The sequence below is a fragment of the Corvus cornix genome, chromosome 1, assembly GCF_000738735.6.
Source record: "Corvus cornix cornix isolate S_Up_H32 chromosome 1, ASM73873v5, whole genome shotgun sequence".
Taxonomy (NCBI): Eukaryota; Metazoa; Chordata; class Aves; order Passeriformes; family Corvidae; genus Corvus; species Corvus cornix.
In genome coordinates, this window is record NC_046332.1 from 65,354,179 (window position 1) to 65,370,741 (window position 16,563).

The 16,563-nt window shown below is 36.1% G+C and overlaps 1 long non-coding RNA gene across 1 annotated transcript; it reads left to right on the forward strand.

Annotated features, from left to right (window-relative positions):
• The first annotated feature begins 13 nt into the window (after nt 1–13).
• On the forward strand, nt 14–16,011 carry LOC120410827. The gene is made up of 2 exons (XR_005603179.1): nt 14–796; nt 15,153–16,011. It is a non-coding gene; the product is annotated as an uncharacterized LOC120410827 (long non-coding RNA).
• Nucleotides 16,012–16,563: the final 552 nt, after the last annotated feature.

Here is a 16,563-nt window from a genome sequence, read left to right on the forward strand (position 1 = left end):
AGCGCGGGGCGGCCCCGCTCCGGCAGCGGCGGCGGCGGCTCCTCCGGGCGGCGCTGGGCTTGTAGGGCGAGGGGTGGCAGCTGCCGGGCGGAGAGAGATTCGCGCACACACCAGTGCGGAGAGAGAGGGAGGATGGATGGAGCGATGCACAGAGCCAAGAGGAGGTAGAGACGCCCAGCGGGAAAGGGAGAAAGAGAGAGGGAGAGATGCCCAGAGCTGACGAGAACCGCACGGTGATCAGTGGAAAGGGGAGGAGAGAGAGGCAGAAATGAGAGACACCTCTCAGGGGAGACGGACACTTGCGAGGGAAGAGCGGGCGAGGGAGGCTGCGACGACGCGCTAGTCTGATTAACGGGGGAGCGAGCTACAGCCCGGAGAGGAGCGGCGGCGGCGGCGGCAGCCACAGCGGGAGGCAGGTGGCACTTCCTCAGTCTCTTACAGCTCCGTGACCGAGTGCAGACAGAGAGGAAAAAGTCACCTGGAAGCCTCTCTCCACGTCCCGCCTTCCCATCCCGTTTCTCTGGGGAGTCCCATGCCTTCCGTTATCTGGGATGGCAATGCCCGAGAGCTGGCACAGAAAGAGAACGGAGCTCCTTTATATGCACTGTACGTAGGAGGGGAAAAAAAAAAAAAAATCCCGCCCGTGAGGTTGTCAAGGTCCTCAGTATACAATTTTCCGTCTATCTCGGCGCCTCTCACCAAGCCGCCCCCTCCCTTGCATGTGACGCAGATGTGCTCTGGGGCCGTCAGTGTGAAGAGACAGAGGGAAAAAGATGCTTCAGGCTTCCTCGTGCAAGTAAGTCGGCAGGTCACTAACTGCCCCTCTCAGCCTCGTGCTGTCTCCAGTGCAGGTCTCCTCACCTTGGTATTTTAGTTCTGAGACAGCTGTATATATACCAAATATAGCCAAATAAAGTGCAACAACAAATGTATCAGCAGCAGTAAACACAAAAATGTGAATCATAGGAGTACAGACTTAATAGACTGCATGCAGCCTGGATGAGGTTACAGGTTAACGATGTATTCTGCAGGCTCCATTCATTAGCCTGTTGGCTCAGTGTTACTGTACCAGTAGAAAACATTGGCTAGAGGAACAGTGTGTCAAACAGAAATTGCACAACACATCTGCTTCTTACCTTTCATACTTGCTCTTAGTGCAGTCTGACAGTGCTAAACCCAAAGGAGGTTCCTTTCACAACATAAGAAATCTGCTTAGGAACATCTGCCCACTTGGGAGGGGTGTCACAGAGTACACTGCATTGGGGACATAATTACAGAATTAAAAGCTCTATGGTGAAATGTCGGAGAGGATATGGCAGCAAAACTGCACATCGTCACCTGCTAGCTCATAAACCTCATGCATGAAAAGTTGGTGGCAATAAGATGATACACAGAATGCCTGCAATTCACCTGTACTTTACCAAGTAATATTTTAGAAGAAGATTTATCCCTAAGAAAATGATGAAATAGATTGTATTTTCATCCAGTAATCTTTGCATTGGCCAGCTTTACCCATGTACTCATGAGCTCTCAAAAGTCTGTTATTCTAACTCTTTGTGAAATCAAGAAAAGAGGTTGAAGAAATTATTTCCCTCAAGCTGGTCTGTTTTAACTCCTCATTCATAAAGTATTATAGCTTGAAAATTCCTCCAGGGAAGCACAGAAATCAAACACAAATTAAAAATTTTATTACTGTTATATTTACTTCATGGCTGAAGTATATTACTGTTTTGTTTAGTTTATCAGTGAAGTATTGCTTCTGGATACAAACCAATATTAGGGTTTGTGTTTAATACTGATAAAGTCTTGGATTTAACAGTGCAAGAATTCAAGGCACCAAGTCCTACTTTCAAAGGAAGAAAAATTGCCACTGTGCATTTTAAAGATTGATTTATACCACCACAGCTGGACTGAAAACTCCCTGGTGCCTCAAGTTTGCTCTCAGTATTCAGTGATAAAAAAAGAGACAAAAACCATTCTAAACCAAACAAAAGAGACAGTTCATTTTTATCTGAGAACTGATCTGACTATGTGCTGCTTAGGAGAACTGCAGGAAGAAATGCCTAGAAATCTTCATCTAGAATAGGACAGATGAAACTTCAATAATTTCTGAGAGTCTAGAAATGCGTCTCTTATGATGAAATATATGAAATCATCTATAGTGAATACTGGCTACTTAGTGCCTAGTTACATGCTCTAAAAGATGGGGATATCTACATATAAAATAGTTTTAATCAATGAACATATAGATAGGTTGCTATCTCTTCTGTGTTTAATACCTCTTAACTGATTAGGCCAATTCAGATACTCTGATTTGAGGAGAATTGCATCATTTCCTTGCCATGTTATAAATCTTAGTCATTTTAAAATCTGCATTAGTACTTAAATTGATCATTTGATGTGAACAATTGATAGGTTAGACATTCTATCTTCACCAAAATAGATAAATATAAATGACAGTGCATTCCAACAAAGTATATTTCTAAATATACTCCAGAGGTCACTCAATGAATATATATTACAGTATCACCCAAGAAAGTGATTTAGGTTTTTTATCACCTGTCACAGTACAAGCTATCAAGCAATTATAAGGAAAAGAGGTAGAAAATACTCCAGGTTATCTGTTATTCATATATTTTTATTTCAGTTATGTCAGTAACTGAAATAAAGTCTTGAATTTTTTTTTAAATAACAAAAATCACTTCAAAATACCATGTATAGGCACTGACATACTTCTTAGCATTACTTGATTCTTTCATATTTTAGTACATAAATACTTTTTGCAGTAAGAGATGCATTAATTTGGCATGTATGCCTGATTCTCCTACATAAAGATGAGTGAACACTTGAGTATCGTAAAATGAAATCTGGAAAATTGTCTTGATTAGCATAGTTCATATCACAATCACAATTACTTTGTCAATGTACAGTAAACAAGAGCTACCCCCAAGAAAAGCTACATTGAAAAATCAGTCATTGTCAGTATTGATAGTTAATTAATAAATTGGTTTCCTGAGCATGAAGTAAAAGAATTAAACAGGTTGGTTTAGTTAGGTTTTCACAGATTCTTATCTTCATGTTTCCCAGTGAATGCTTTTGACATATGCCAGTGAGACTAAGAACATATTCTAAATTATTGCATGACAAGAACACAAAATGTGTTTGAGTTTCAGTTGAAACTTCTGGTACATAAAAAGATTAACTTAACTCTGTAATTTGCCTAGACTTGCTTCTCCATCCAGAAGAAGAAAAAATGGTTCTCTACTGGAGTTCTAGGGACCTTACTCATAGGAATTACTCTAATGTAATTAGCTTACTAGTCAAGTATGTCTTAGTCTACTCATATGGGATTGACATAGACATATGAACAGAACTATGAAATTACACTTGTCTTTTAAGTTGTCAAAGGGAAAGATTTTGATGTCTTGCAGCCTTCCATCTGTACCTTATGTGTTCCATGAAGTATAGCCAAAATAATAATGATCACAGGTAAACTTTTCCTGTGTGTTGGTTGCACGCTGTATATCACATTGTGTTTTTGTTTATTAAACAGCGTTTCTTAACTTCATCCCTGATGTAGTTTTCCTGGATTATTCATTGCCACTCAAATCTTGAATAACTTTACAGACTTTGCTTGAAAGTATTCATGGCTCTTTTTTCTTTACATATTAGTCAAGCAAACAGATGAAAGTGGTTAATCTTTATGGTCCTGTTATGAGTCAGATTCCTGACACTTTCCCTTTGTGTTTTTGCCTTTCTAATGCTCTTCAAATGAAATAAATTCACATAGTCATGTCCCTAAGGAAGTCTCATGCTCGTGTTTTGTAGAAAAAATGGCCTAGGGATATATATCCTTTTAATAAATCTTTCAAGTAGTAAAAAGCCCTTCCAAAGAGAAGAAACTTGAAGTAGGTATCTAAACGAGTCAGATTTTATTAACCCTCTTTTTTCCTCCTTCCTGTTGCAAAGGTTTGGAGTACGGTTTATTGTTAGGTACAAGATTTACATCAAGTTCTTTACATGTTGTACTCCAGGGAGAACTGGGGGATTAGGACTGAAGTTGACTTCAGTTGCAGTTACTGATTGATAAAACAAGCAACAGAGGAACCATCATGCCAAGAAACCCCTTAGGGTTAAGAGTGGTCTTAGTCTATGTGAGTCTCTGTATTACATAAAGTCGAAAGATACAGCAAATGAGTCTGAGGTTGATGAGCTTATGGGTGTGCTGGGAAATGATAGTTACTAATAAGAGAAGGGATATACCTCTCAGCAAATTAAAAGGATAAGGCATATTTTTGTTACTGAATTTTATCCTGTCTTTTAATCCAGAAGACACTAAATTGTGATGAGAACAAGCACCAAAAAAAAAAAAAAAAAAAAAAAAAAAAATTAAGAGACAGCACTGTGCTTTGGGTAAGGATGGTACTAGAATGAAGTTTTACAACAATTCTCACTTCAGTGTGGGAATTCTCGCATGAATGAATGAACATGCACTTCAGCTATAAAGATGCTTATTTTGTGGGTGGTTAATTATACATTCAGAAGCTAGAGGGTGTTAAAAAGATGCTATGAAACAGAACTGTAGAATACAAGCTAAAGAAAGTTGAGAAATTGATGGGATGGGACATCCATTGAGAGATCAAGCTTTGTGCAGAAAATGTCAGTGTGCTAAGTGATTCAAGCAAATAAATAATGCTTTAGAATTATTATTTAAACTTTTGCTGTGTACAAAGCTTTTGAACAAGTTCTATGATGTGTAGATATATTCTGAGTCTGTTTTGGTAAGTAAATTGAGAAACACTGGGAATAGGTGGTAGTAGAGGGAAATTAAACTCTTACATTGTTTATAATGTATACACATAATGCTTTGGCATTCCTCTGAGTCAAATTGTTGAGCTGATTTTCCTCCCATAGTAGTATGCATAGTCATATTTAAAATACTATAGATATGCCTACGCTTATTTACTATGATTGTTTTCTAATGGCAAGAAAGGAATAATAAAACCAGACAAAAATAAACCAGAGCTGATTCACTTGTCAGTCCTTATGTATGTTTATTTTGTAGTGAGTTTTCAACTGAGATTGAACTGCTGAGAATGATTTTACCTTCAGTAAGTTAAAAAGTTAAATGGTGTCATTTCTCAAAATTAAAAGTGAGAGCACAATACAGGCCAGGTTTCTGAAAGTGTGGTGACATGACCAACTGCATTTATTTCAGTTGGTAAAAAAAATTGCTTCTCCACAGTTGTTCTTTTTGAGTGCTTCCTTAGTAATGCCGGATAAAAAAATGATATATGAATTACCCCTAGTGGTAACTTGAACAGATACATTTTATTCTGCATTGCAGGAGCCTAGAAGAGCAGTTGCTTATTTTATATAAGCTTGAGGGACAGTAATTTCTTAATCCATTTCATCATGATCACAAGCAGTTGTATAAACACACCCTCAAGCAGTTTTTAAATGGTCAGAGAATTTCACTTAAGAAATGTAAATGCTACAGGATTAGTCATGGATAAAGATTCACAAGTAAACTAAGGCTAGACAACATGAAATTATGACACCAATTATTTTCAAAAAGTAGGAAAGTTAAGGAATATTAAGGTTCTTAAATTCCTAAATAATTTCCCACAATTTCTCTGGTTGTAACAGTTGTCAGTTCTCTTGTGAAATACATAGTTTTTACCCACAGTTCCCAAGCTGGCTATAAATCCTCCTTATTTGAAGAAAGTGTCATGGATTCTCTCCTAAGTTATGGTCAAGAGAAACAGCTGAACTCCATCTACTGCAGGTTTGAGCATACCCCTTTCTGCTCCTATGCCATACTCCACATAATATCCTTAGCCCTTAGCATTTGGAGGCTGGTCATCGTACCACTTGCTGATTCACGTAGATGCTGTTACTATATATTTTAAGTGGTAGAATATCTTATAAAAATCACTATGTTGTTTTGTTTTGATCTCAAACTAACACTTTTAGTGGTATTTCTGTGAATGATATAGATCTCTCTGGAAATACTGGTGATGCAAAGAAAATAGGGTGGTTTTTCTTCGCTAGATTCAGTAATAGTTGCTGTCATTTTTCTGTGAGTCAGAATCTTCTTAGAACTGGTTTGCTTTCATGTTCTGTTCAAAAAATATGAGGTTTCTTGCTGATCTTTTATTCAATGTTTATTTTTTAATCTGAATTGAAAACTTCCAAATATATGTTGGCAACTCACAGTAATGTAGACACCAATGGTTTGCAAAATAGGCTCTATAAAAAGGGAATTGCTAGAATTTTACAACTACACATGTAGTAGTAAATTATATTAGACTTACTTAAATTAAACAGCCAATGTAACTGGCATACTGGTCAATACTGATAAGGCATCACAGTCTTAAAACAGTTTTGGCTTGTACATACCAGCATCTTGCACACTCATTCAGAAGTTAGCATAAGTCAGGGAACATACTCAGTAGGCACTTTGAATACAGCCAGCATTTTGGAGGGTAAGAGCATTTAGCCATATGGAGGTAAATTGTACCATGCCATTTGGCCTGGGTCCAGAGGCTGAACAGAGCAGAGAACAGGCATAGGGAGATTTTGTTTACTGTTCTAGACATGACCTTACGATGCTTATACTTCAGCTTACAGGTTCTTTTGAAGTTAAAAATAATACTATTTCAGCGAATTTTGCCATTGAAAACATTTGTGAGATATTTTGTAATGACCCTCTGTGACCAGGTTGTTTTAAAAGAATTTTTTTTTTTAATAAATCTGACTTATGATTTACTTTGTTGTTTTATTTCCTAGGAAAACATAATATACCTAAAAAATTTAACCATAAAAATCAAAATGTTTTGTCTAAGTAAGTGAATATTGGGTTGTTTTAAAGAATCCCATCTGATAATATTGTTTACCTTCTAAATTGCAAACTTTGTCATCTAAGTAGAAAAACAGAGAAGTAGAAATTAATTAATTTCAACTGCACTACATTATGTATATAGACAGTTAATTTGAGGAATACATGGATGAATATAATATAGTTGCTCAGATTAATGTGTAGTAGCAAGTGTAATCATATCATTTTATATTAAAGTTTATGCTATTTCAGAAATAAAATGAAGAGCAAAAATTTACCATCTAACAGCATTACTGTATGCATTTCTAAATAAACATTTTCTTCCTGCAACCTACAATTAGAGTAAAATATTTTGAAGCACAGAAGAGAGATTAACTTCTATTAACGTTTAAAATGAACCTCTATTTTTTTTCTTTGCCATTGAAAAATATAAACAAAATTCTGTAATTAAGCTGAATCAAGAAAAAATCAAATAATCTAAAATTTTGTTTCCATCTCATTCACACAATTACTTAAGCAGTAAATCTTGTTGCTCCTTAAATGTCTAATACTATGGATTAAAACAAGTAACATGATGATCATGAATTCCCCTCAATTCTTCTTCGGCTCACAGTTTCATTTCCCTTTGGATGTAGCTTTCTGTCCCTACTACTATAAATTCTTGTGAATACACACACTAACAGGAGAAGCATTTCCCTATTTTCCCCATCTCTCATGGTATGTAAGACCCCTATCCTCACAGAGATATATTCTCTGGCTTGAGTTACTGTTTAGCATCAAACTTTTAATACCTTATCCTTCCTGTATTTTCTGGTCTCAGTAGACAGATTCCCAGACTGAAAACTTGTGTATTTCCAGATTAGGAAGTTACTAGCCTTTTCTCCATGATAATTAAACTTTCTAGTTTCAGTCAATGTATTTATTGCTTGTATCAAGTGCCTTGTCACCGCATGAGTAAGAGTACTTTAAAATTTTATATTGCATAGTTACAGATATTTTTCTGTTGTTTTCAAGAAATGGTGGATGTTTGGACAACTTCTGACTTCATGCTCTTTCTGGGAATCCTAACAATAAAATACGGATGTAGTTGTGCTCTTGGAGATCTCTGCCTGCCATTTTAATTTTAAAGTAACTGTTAACGACAATGAAATCTTTATTTACAATGCATTTCATTCTTTCGCATCTCATATCACAATCAAAGCATTAAAGAGTGTAAGAAGTTACAGTATTTTTTACAGAAATTTATTATTTCTTTAAAAAAATTCTTCAGCACTGAGCATAAGGCAATAAAATAAGCTCTTGTCTGCTTATCTTGTCCTTCCTTTTGAAAACGAAAGACGGGGCTTTGTCTATGACTATGTGTACAAATAATCTTTTGATTGTTTACATTCAGTGTCTGACCACATTGAAAAACCAAATATTTGAGAATGGGTTTTTTTTTGTCATCTGCTTATTCACACTTTCATTTGAACTGAGTGTCCCAAAGTGTATACCGTTGGGGTTTTTTTCCGTTGAAAAAAATGCTTTGTGATTCAGATGAGAGGATTGTAATTGTTTGAACAACTTGAAAGGATACTTTTCCATCCAAATGTCATGACACTTACAGTAATAACTGTTAACAATTTAAGATCACAAATTGCTTGAAATTTCCTGGTTTTAAGTACATAGTACAAAAGCAGAAAGATTTGATTTTATGGTTATGGACTCTCTAAAAAATGTTTTACATAAGTATATATCTGAAGTTTCACATGATTATAATTATTTCTATTTGCAGAATTGTTTTCCTACAGTGTTTTCTCTGATTTTTCCTGAAAAACTATGCTATATTTTTAATCCCTCGCCCAGAGGTTTTTTTAGAGGTAAAATGTTGGGAGGACTTAAAGAATGCATTTGCATTTCTCAAAACACTGTTAAAGAAGAAAGTTCCCATAAGATAAGACACCACATCAGGAACTTGAGATAAGCACAGGTGGCAAAACAGGAAGGCCTTCATTCCATGTCTAACAAAAGTGAAGACTTGGAATTAGTACACCATAGTGTGCAGACTATGGGAACTTGAGATAAGACTTATCCAGACAAAAAAAATTATATGGTCGGAAACTGTGGGAAAGGATACGCATGATAACCCAGGTTGTGGGAATGGCATCTCTGCCCTGTGGACTGGAACCTGGGACTTGAACTGTACAAAAGCATTACTTCCAGAAGAATGACTCTGGGACCCCACCATGGAAGACCAGGGTGAAGAAGGACCAGCGGGATGCTGCAAAAATCTACATGGTGGTGATAACTTTCTACTTAATCTCTCTCTAACTCTCTTTCCCTCCTTCTACCCTCAACTTTCTCCTCAAAGTTGAGTAAATTGTAACTGACAGATTTTTTTTGGTTTTTTAGAAAATGCTTTTAATGGAAAGTCTGTATTTTTTTTTTAATGTATTCCACTATGTTTTAGCAGTTCCATAAGGTTATATATAACTTAAATTTAGATGTAAAATTGAGACAAAACTTTGTAGCTGCAAGTGTATATATAAGGGCTGAAATATTTTTTGTTATTTTCTTTTAACCTGAGCTTGGCACTTTGATTGCAACAGCATATAACTAATAAGAAGGCATAATTAACAAAGAAGGTCAGTAATTAGGATACTGCAATGGCCAGAACATATATTGACTGTCCAGTAGAAATTATATCAGCAGTACAAAGTACTGCTACCTAGAAAACCTAAAAAGAGAAGGCTTGTTATTTCTGATAATCTAAAAGAAGGGGACTGAAGAAAATACCAGGTAATAGAATCATTATGGTAAACTTTTGGGCACTTTTCTTATTTGCCCCAAATATTCATGTGCAGTTTGACTATTAGGATGTAGTTTTTAAGTGAAGACAACAGTAATCTTTCATATTCTTTTAAGCTAAAAGTGCATTACTGTTGGCATTCAGTTTGCAGTTGTTTTGGAAGATAAACAACTTCAGTTTCTCAAGTCTCTTTAAATTTTAATGTGGTCTCCAAAGCCTAGTCCAAGTCTGAAGTGATCTGCAAATTGAATAGTCTACTCTATTTTCTGTTATAAAATGATAAATATATTAAACAATAGTGAAGACAAATACATATGTAAACATGCACAACATTTTTTCTTGTGCTACTGTGTGCAATGAACAGCAGCCAAGTACAGTTTTCCAACCATTTATATTCTTACCTTGTGGCAGATTTTTCTTCACTGTAATTTTCTAGGTCATTTAAGAAAATAGTACCAAACACTATATGAAATACCTTAATATTTCAAACATATCAATGAGATGAGGTATCTGGTTGAATGAAATTTGTTAGGGCATAATTTACTGGCCAACAATAAACATCTTTTGATATTCCATATTTTTTGTACTAACATTCTTCCTCAATGGGAGCCAGTTTGCCAGGGCGATTTTCCTCCTTTAAAAAAAAAAAAAGTTTTTGCTTTTTCCTAATATTTTGGAAGATCATTTATTCTCTTTTTTCAGCCATTTTTCTAAATCCTGTGCAGAAAAGTTCATCAACTTGATGAAATTTCATCTGACCTATATCTAAGTAACTTTTTTCCTTATTTTGTCTTAGTGTGATGTCCATTAATCCATAACCTCCTTAATGAAAGCTGAAGCAGGAAAGTGTAAACACTTCATCCTTCCCAGCATCAATTATGTTTGGTACTCCTTAAGTAATGACTCAGCTCTTTCTTGCTTATCCTTTTGCTTCCAATAAGCTGACAGGATGTACACCCTCCATTGCTATGGCTATCTTGGCTACTGTTAACTTACTGAAGACAGGAAAATTAATACTAGCCCAGTGACCAAACGGAGAAAGGCTGCTGCAAGCTAGCCATTTTAATGATGGATTAGTCTTGAAGATGACTAATGACAGATGTGCAAAATGGAGCCAGAAGTAATTTAGCAGTTAAGCATTGCAGATTACCAGGAGTAAAGGTTTTTCCCTTGTTCTTTAAATTGGAGAGAAATGGGTGGACTACTAGGTGGATAAGGAATTGGTTGGAAAGTTGCATTCAGAAAGAAGTGGTCAATGGCTCAGAGTCCCAATGGACATAAGTGACAAGTGGGGTCCCTCAGGAGTGCATACTGGGACCAGTGTTATTTAATACCTTCATCGATGACTCACCCTCACCAAATTTGCAGATGACACCAAGCTGAGTGGTGCTGTTGACACACCTGAAGGAGGGGATGCCATCCAGAGGAACCAGGACAAGCTTGAGAAGTGGGTCCATGGGAATCTCGTAAGGTTCAATAAGATCAAGTGCAAGGTGCTGCAGCTGGGTCGGGACAATCCCCAGTATCAACACAGGCTGGGGAGTGAACTGATGGAGAGCAGCCCTGCTGAGAAGGACTTGGGAATGGTGCTGGATGAGCGATGAGAAATGAGCCAACAATGTACGCTTACAGACAAGGAAATCACAGATACCCTGCGCTGCACCAAAGGCAAGTCAAGAGAGGTGATTCTGCCTTCTACTCCTCTCTGGTGACACCCCACCTGGAGTGCTGCATCCAGCTCTGTGGTCCCCAGTACAGGAAGGACGACCCATTGGAACAAATCCAGAGGAAAGCCACCAAGATGATTAGAGGGATGGAGCATCTCTCCTACAAGGAAGGGCTGAGAGAACTTAGTTTGTTCAGCCTGGAAAAGACAAGAATTCAGGGTGACCTGATTGTGGTCTTCCAGTACTAGAACTGAGCCTGCAAGAAAGATGGAGAGAGGCTTTTTACAAGAGCATGTAGTGAGAAGACAAGGAGGGAATGGGTTCAAACTGAAATAGGGAAGGCTTAATTAGATATTTGAAAAAAATTCTTTGCTGAGAGGGTGGCGAAACGCTAGAACAGATTGGCTGGAGTTGTCGTGAATGCTCTATTCTTGGAAGTGTGAGCAACCTGGTGTAATGAAATGTTCCCTGCCCATTGGCAGGGGGATTAGAACAAGTTCATCATCCATTCCAACCAAAACCATTCTATGATTCTATGTGGATTTCAGGTTCAATAGTTATCTGAAATTTGTCTTCAGATTATTAACATTGGTGGAATTCATAATTTTTTTTTAAGGAATAACTCATCTTCCAAAACAAAAAATTGAAATGAATTTCTCAATGTTAAATATAGGTTTTCTTATTAGTGAATATTTATCTTTGTACCTTTAAAGATAGCTGCCCACTGATATCTGATTCACAACACACCCAACATTTAATCATAAACTAAATCTCTTTGTTAAGTAGATTGTATGCCGTTCTCCAATAAACTGGCTTTTATACCTCTTGATATGTATTTAGTAAAGTGTGTATCAAAATCATATTTGAATTTTAGATATATTTTAAACTTTGTTGAACACCACTTATCTCTTGGCAATAGAAAAATATATTCCTTTTAATTGGAAATTTATGGGAAATACTGTCCTGATTAAATTCAAATTAGTATTCATTAACATTTGGCAGTAAACAATTCTTGGAAAATATCCCAATATAGCATTCATTTTTATTAACCTAAATTGTATGGAAAGTAATAATATGTTGTATTTGCCTCATGTTTTCCATCTCAATACAGTTGATAAGCAAGGCACTGAAGGCACAGAAAAGAAATTTTATAAGCCTTAGTACTGCAGCTGCATTAGTTGTGCAGATTTAGCACCTTAGCTACATCTACAGTATATATAAAGGTATCATATAGTTGAAAATATGAAGAACCCTGATGACAAGGAAACCTAAAGACAATAGAGATGTAAAGTAACAGCTATGAAAAGGATTTAACTGAAAGTGTCTTCTACAGGATTTGAGATAGATCTAGTGGATATGAGTTAGGCATCTTCATGGACGAGTTTCAGAGCTGAAAGCCCAACCATAAGCTTTTGACCAAATTATAGAAGAGTTTATGGTGCAACTTTTTTTTAAACTGGATCATAAAACTATCTAGGATATTTCTTTTGGTAAGAATACAAACGCAAAAAATTCAAAATTTGATGGAATATGCTGAAAGAAATGAAAAAACATTATTTACATTTAAGTCCATGTCTTTTTTGATTGATTTCTGGGTTTTGTCACATATTTTTTTCTTCCTTCAAGAAATGTAAGGTAGAGTGTTGAACAAGGCACTTCAGCAAGGAGATGAATTCATTTGTCTTATCTTATTAATTAATGTTATTTAATTAATTAAGAAGCATTGCCTGCTTATGAGTTGTGAAGTCACTGCCACCATTCCAGCATGCATCCATTTCTCCAACAGTTGACTGTAGAGTGCCATGGAGGCTGTAACTTCCATGGCATCTTGACAACAGAAGCGACTATTTCAAAGATACTTTTGAAAACTGTCTCTGAATGTCAGAGTTGCTGAAATATGACAATTTTAATGAATGTGACTCATGTCCACTTGGAAAAAGAAACTGGTAATGGACAGCTGAGTGTTTTGCCTACCCGTTTAAAATCGAAACCATACCAGGTTATCTCTTAAAATAACTAGTATCCTATAATTTGGTCACATGGTAACCTTTTTTTTTCTTTATCCTGTACTGTATGAAATTTTAAATATTTCATGTTTTGATAAATTTACTTTTTTATTGAATACACTAAAGTGCTATAGAATGAAATCCTTATTGGAAGTCATAGTGTTCAAATGGAGGATAAATCTGTAGAAGGTGAGATGGGAAATTTCATTTCTTTAAATCCATATTTAATTGTTTCTAATCAAGAAAAGAAATTATTATTGCTGAGGTAGACTTCTGCTGCTTCCTTCTGAAAGTTTATGTTTTTCTTGCTCAGAGTTCGTCATGTGTTGCTTCTGTGGAGCAAGAGGTATAAATCTAAGGTAAATGAGGTGAAAATATTTTAGTTTACTAAAAAATTATGGAAAAAGCATTTTGCACAGAGAGAATGTGGTTTAGAGATGGATGGGTAGACAGACTGCACAATTAGGCTCTGTTGAAATTTACTTGATAAAAAGGAAGGTTATACATATTTAGTCTTCTTGAAGCAAGGGATTCTATAACATGTAGCACTTGATTCTAGCTCAATAAATTACTTTTTTTTGCAGTTTATTCCGAATTTTTTTCAAAGTAGGCAGTGGATATTGAAAGTTCTCCATTTGGTCATAAAGGCTCCATTAAAAAAAAAAGCAAACTGAATAAAGAATTTAACAAATACTTCTGAAAAGAATTTTCTCTCTTCTTGCTAGTATATGTTTTATGTATTTATGTTTTATAGCTTAGTTGGTGATACCATTTAAGAGAGTTGCAGCCCAGCAATGTTGTAGATGTGTATGCATATATTGCCAAATATTAAGGTGAGAAAATGCCATTTAATTACAATAAATTCAAGATACTAATCCAAGTTCTTCCTCAGGTACAGGAAACAAAGTGTCTCAGATCTCAGGCAAAATTTTCCTAGTAGTTTAATCTATCCTGTGTGTGCAGTCTTTGTTGTCTGCCTTTTGCTTGCTTCACATCTCTATCTTTTTATAAGTCCAAAAAAGAAGCATTCTGGTACTATTAAAAGTACAAATTGTTAATTGTGGTTGGACAAATCCTAAGCCATGAACACTAGCAATTTAAAAAAATAATTTAAGAAAAGTATTCCTTTGACATCTCCAAAATAATAAATGTTGACATCATATTTCCAGTGAATCTCTTTTTATTATTTCAAATTACATCTGCAGCTGAAAAACCTGAAATCTGAATTGCATGGGAATGTTTGTATCAAAGTTTTATTCTTGTTAGAGGTGATGGGCAGATGTGGGTGCTGTCAGGAACGAGACCTCCTGTGGAGACACTGTAGATTTGGTTTTCCAGATGTGCTCCTTCAAGATGTCTTTCCTTCAGGGCTGACCTTCTGATTTATGCTCAGAGCAGCAGGCTTTGTCTACAGTCCTGATTCAGGCTACAGTGATTAAGTGCAGGACTGCCCAGAAGGTACACCCAGGCTGCACCAATTTCAACATTAACATACCTTATTACTGCTTTTCCTTTATCTTAACTCTCTTTTTGCCACCTCCCTTTCTATGCCCCAATGTCCACCTACCTATCTACAAAGACCTCAATTACTTCTTCCCTATTGATCCCTGTTTTGCTGCATCTTTATCCAAATTGGGTATTTCTGTGACCATTTCTTTTGTAACCTCAGCCTTGTAGGTCATTGCTGACGTGGTTGCCTTGTCACTTCTTGCCTGTGAGAAACTGCCATCATGAAGATGCCAAGTTATCCCTCCAATTAGCTGTGAATTTTGGTCATTTTTTGGATAATTCTGCCTTAACCACCTCTGCACCCCATGCCATGACTCATGGTACTCTGTAATTTATTTCAGGTTCTCATACTGTTATCTGTCACATCCAGCCATTTCCCCTGCCGTGCCATGTCCAGCTCAGTTAACTTTATCTCGGGACACAGTTATAGCCAGCAGCATAGCCATGGACCTGCAACCCTAGCAGGATTTCACCTTTTATGTAAGTTCACAGCTGTTTAAAGCCAATCTTCATGTCTATGGACACTTAAGTACAAGCTTTTTCTTATACCATTAACACAGGTAACTAAGGGGACTAAAATGCCAAATTGTTATAGCACAGGTAGAAATAAGTGCCCATCACTTTTGTGCCTCTCTTCGTAACATACCTGTTGTCAGTTAACTTTTCCAGTAACACCACTAGTAGTGTTTGGCATTGAGAGACGTCAAATAACTATCAGAGCCATCTGGCTTTGATTAATTTTCTCAAGCACTCTAGCCTTGCAAAAAGTTTTACTTTTATGCTATTATCATATTTATGCATCATCATTATATGCCATGTTTTATTTGTTGCTTGTTTATCAACTTTGACATCATCTTCTCACTGAAAATTATCTGTACTGTAAAAACATACTTTAATATCTCTCTTGTTAGAAAAAAAAGTAAATTCTCTTCTAGACCTTTAGATTTCATTTAAATGATCCTTAAAAACTTTGAAAGGAAAAAAATTAGTTACAAAGCTGTGGCTGAGAATTTTGCAGTCCACTGTATTTGTGTTTTCTGTATGAAGATTTGTCATCAAGTAGGAGAATGAAAGGTTTTAGCTAATTAAAAAAATAGTCTACATTTGTGAACACTGCAAACAAAATATTTCATGATGTTAAAATGTTATTAAGAGCAAACTGTGATTTAAGAAGTTAATTAAAAAATGCACTCAAAAGTCGATTCTGCTTTCAGAAGTATTGATTATTCCTTCCATGTTCTTCATTTTAACTATAAAGAAAATTACCGCCAATTGCTGGAGTTTTACTTTGAGAACTTAAAATTATTACCTCTGTTTTAGCTGTGTATTACATTTTATTATTTATTTATTGAAGAAAATGTAGCTGAAACATACCTATTAGTTATGATTTTGTACACTAAACTCCAAAAGATATTTGTATATTTTCCAAGTGTGGAAATAGCCCATCAGTGGATCTGGTTTTCTGTACAGATATTATCTGGAACTTGACCCTTCTCTGAATGTTTCTCACACTTAAAGTCTTTGGGTTTGCTACTAACAGAGGCAAAGTCTTTAATCTCTAGTTCCCCTCTGCTGTCTCCAGGTCCTTTTTCAAATGTAGTTTAGGTTGTAAGGCAGATTTTAAAGGATAGTTCTGTGGCCAAATGACAGAAATTGGTAAGAACATAGGACAGAGTAAGTGTAGGGTCATGCAAGTTGCAAATGAGCTCCAGACTGCACACACTCAAAATCTATTGTGCTCAGATATCACAT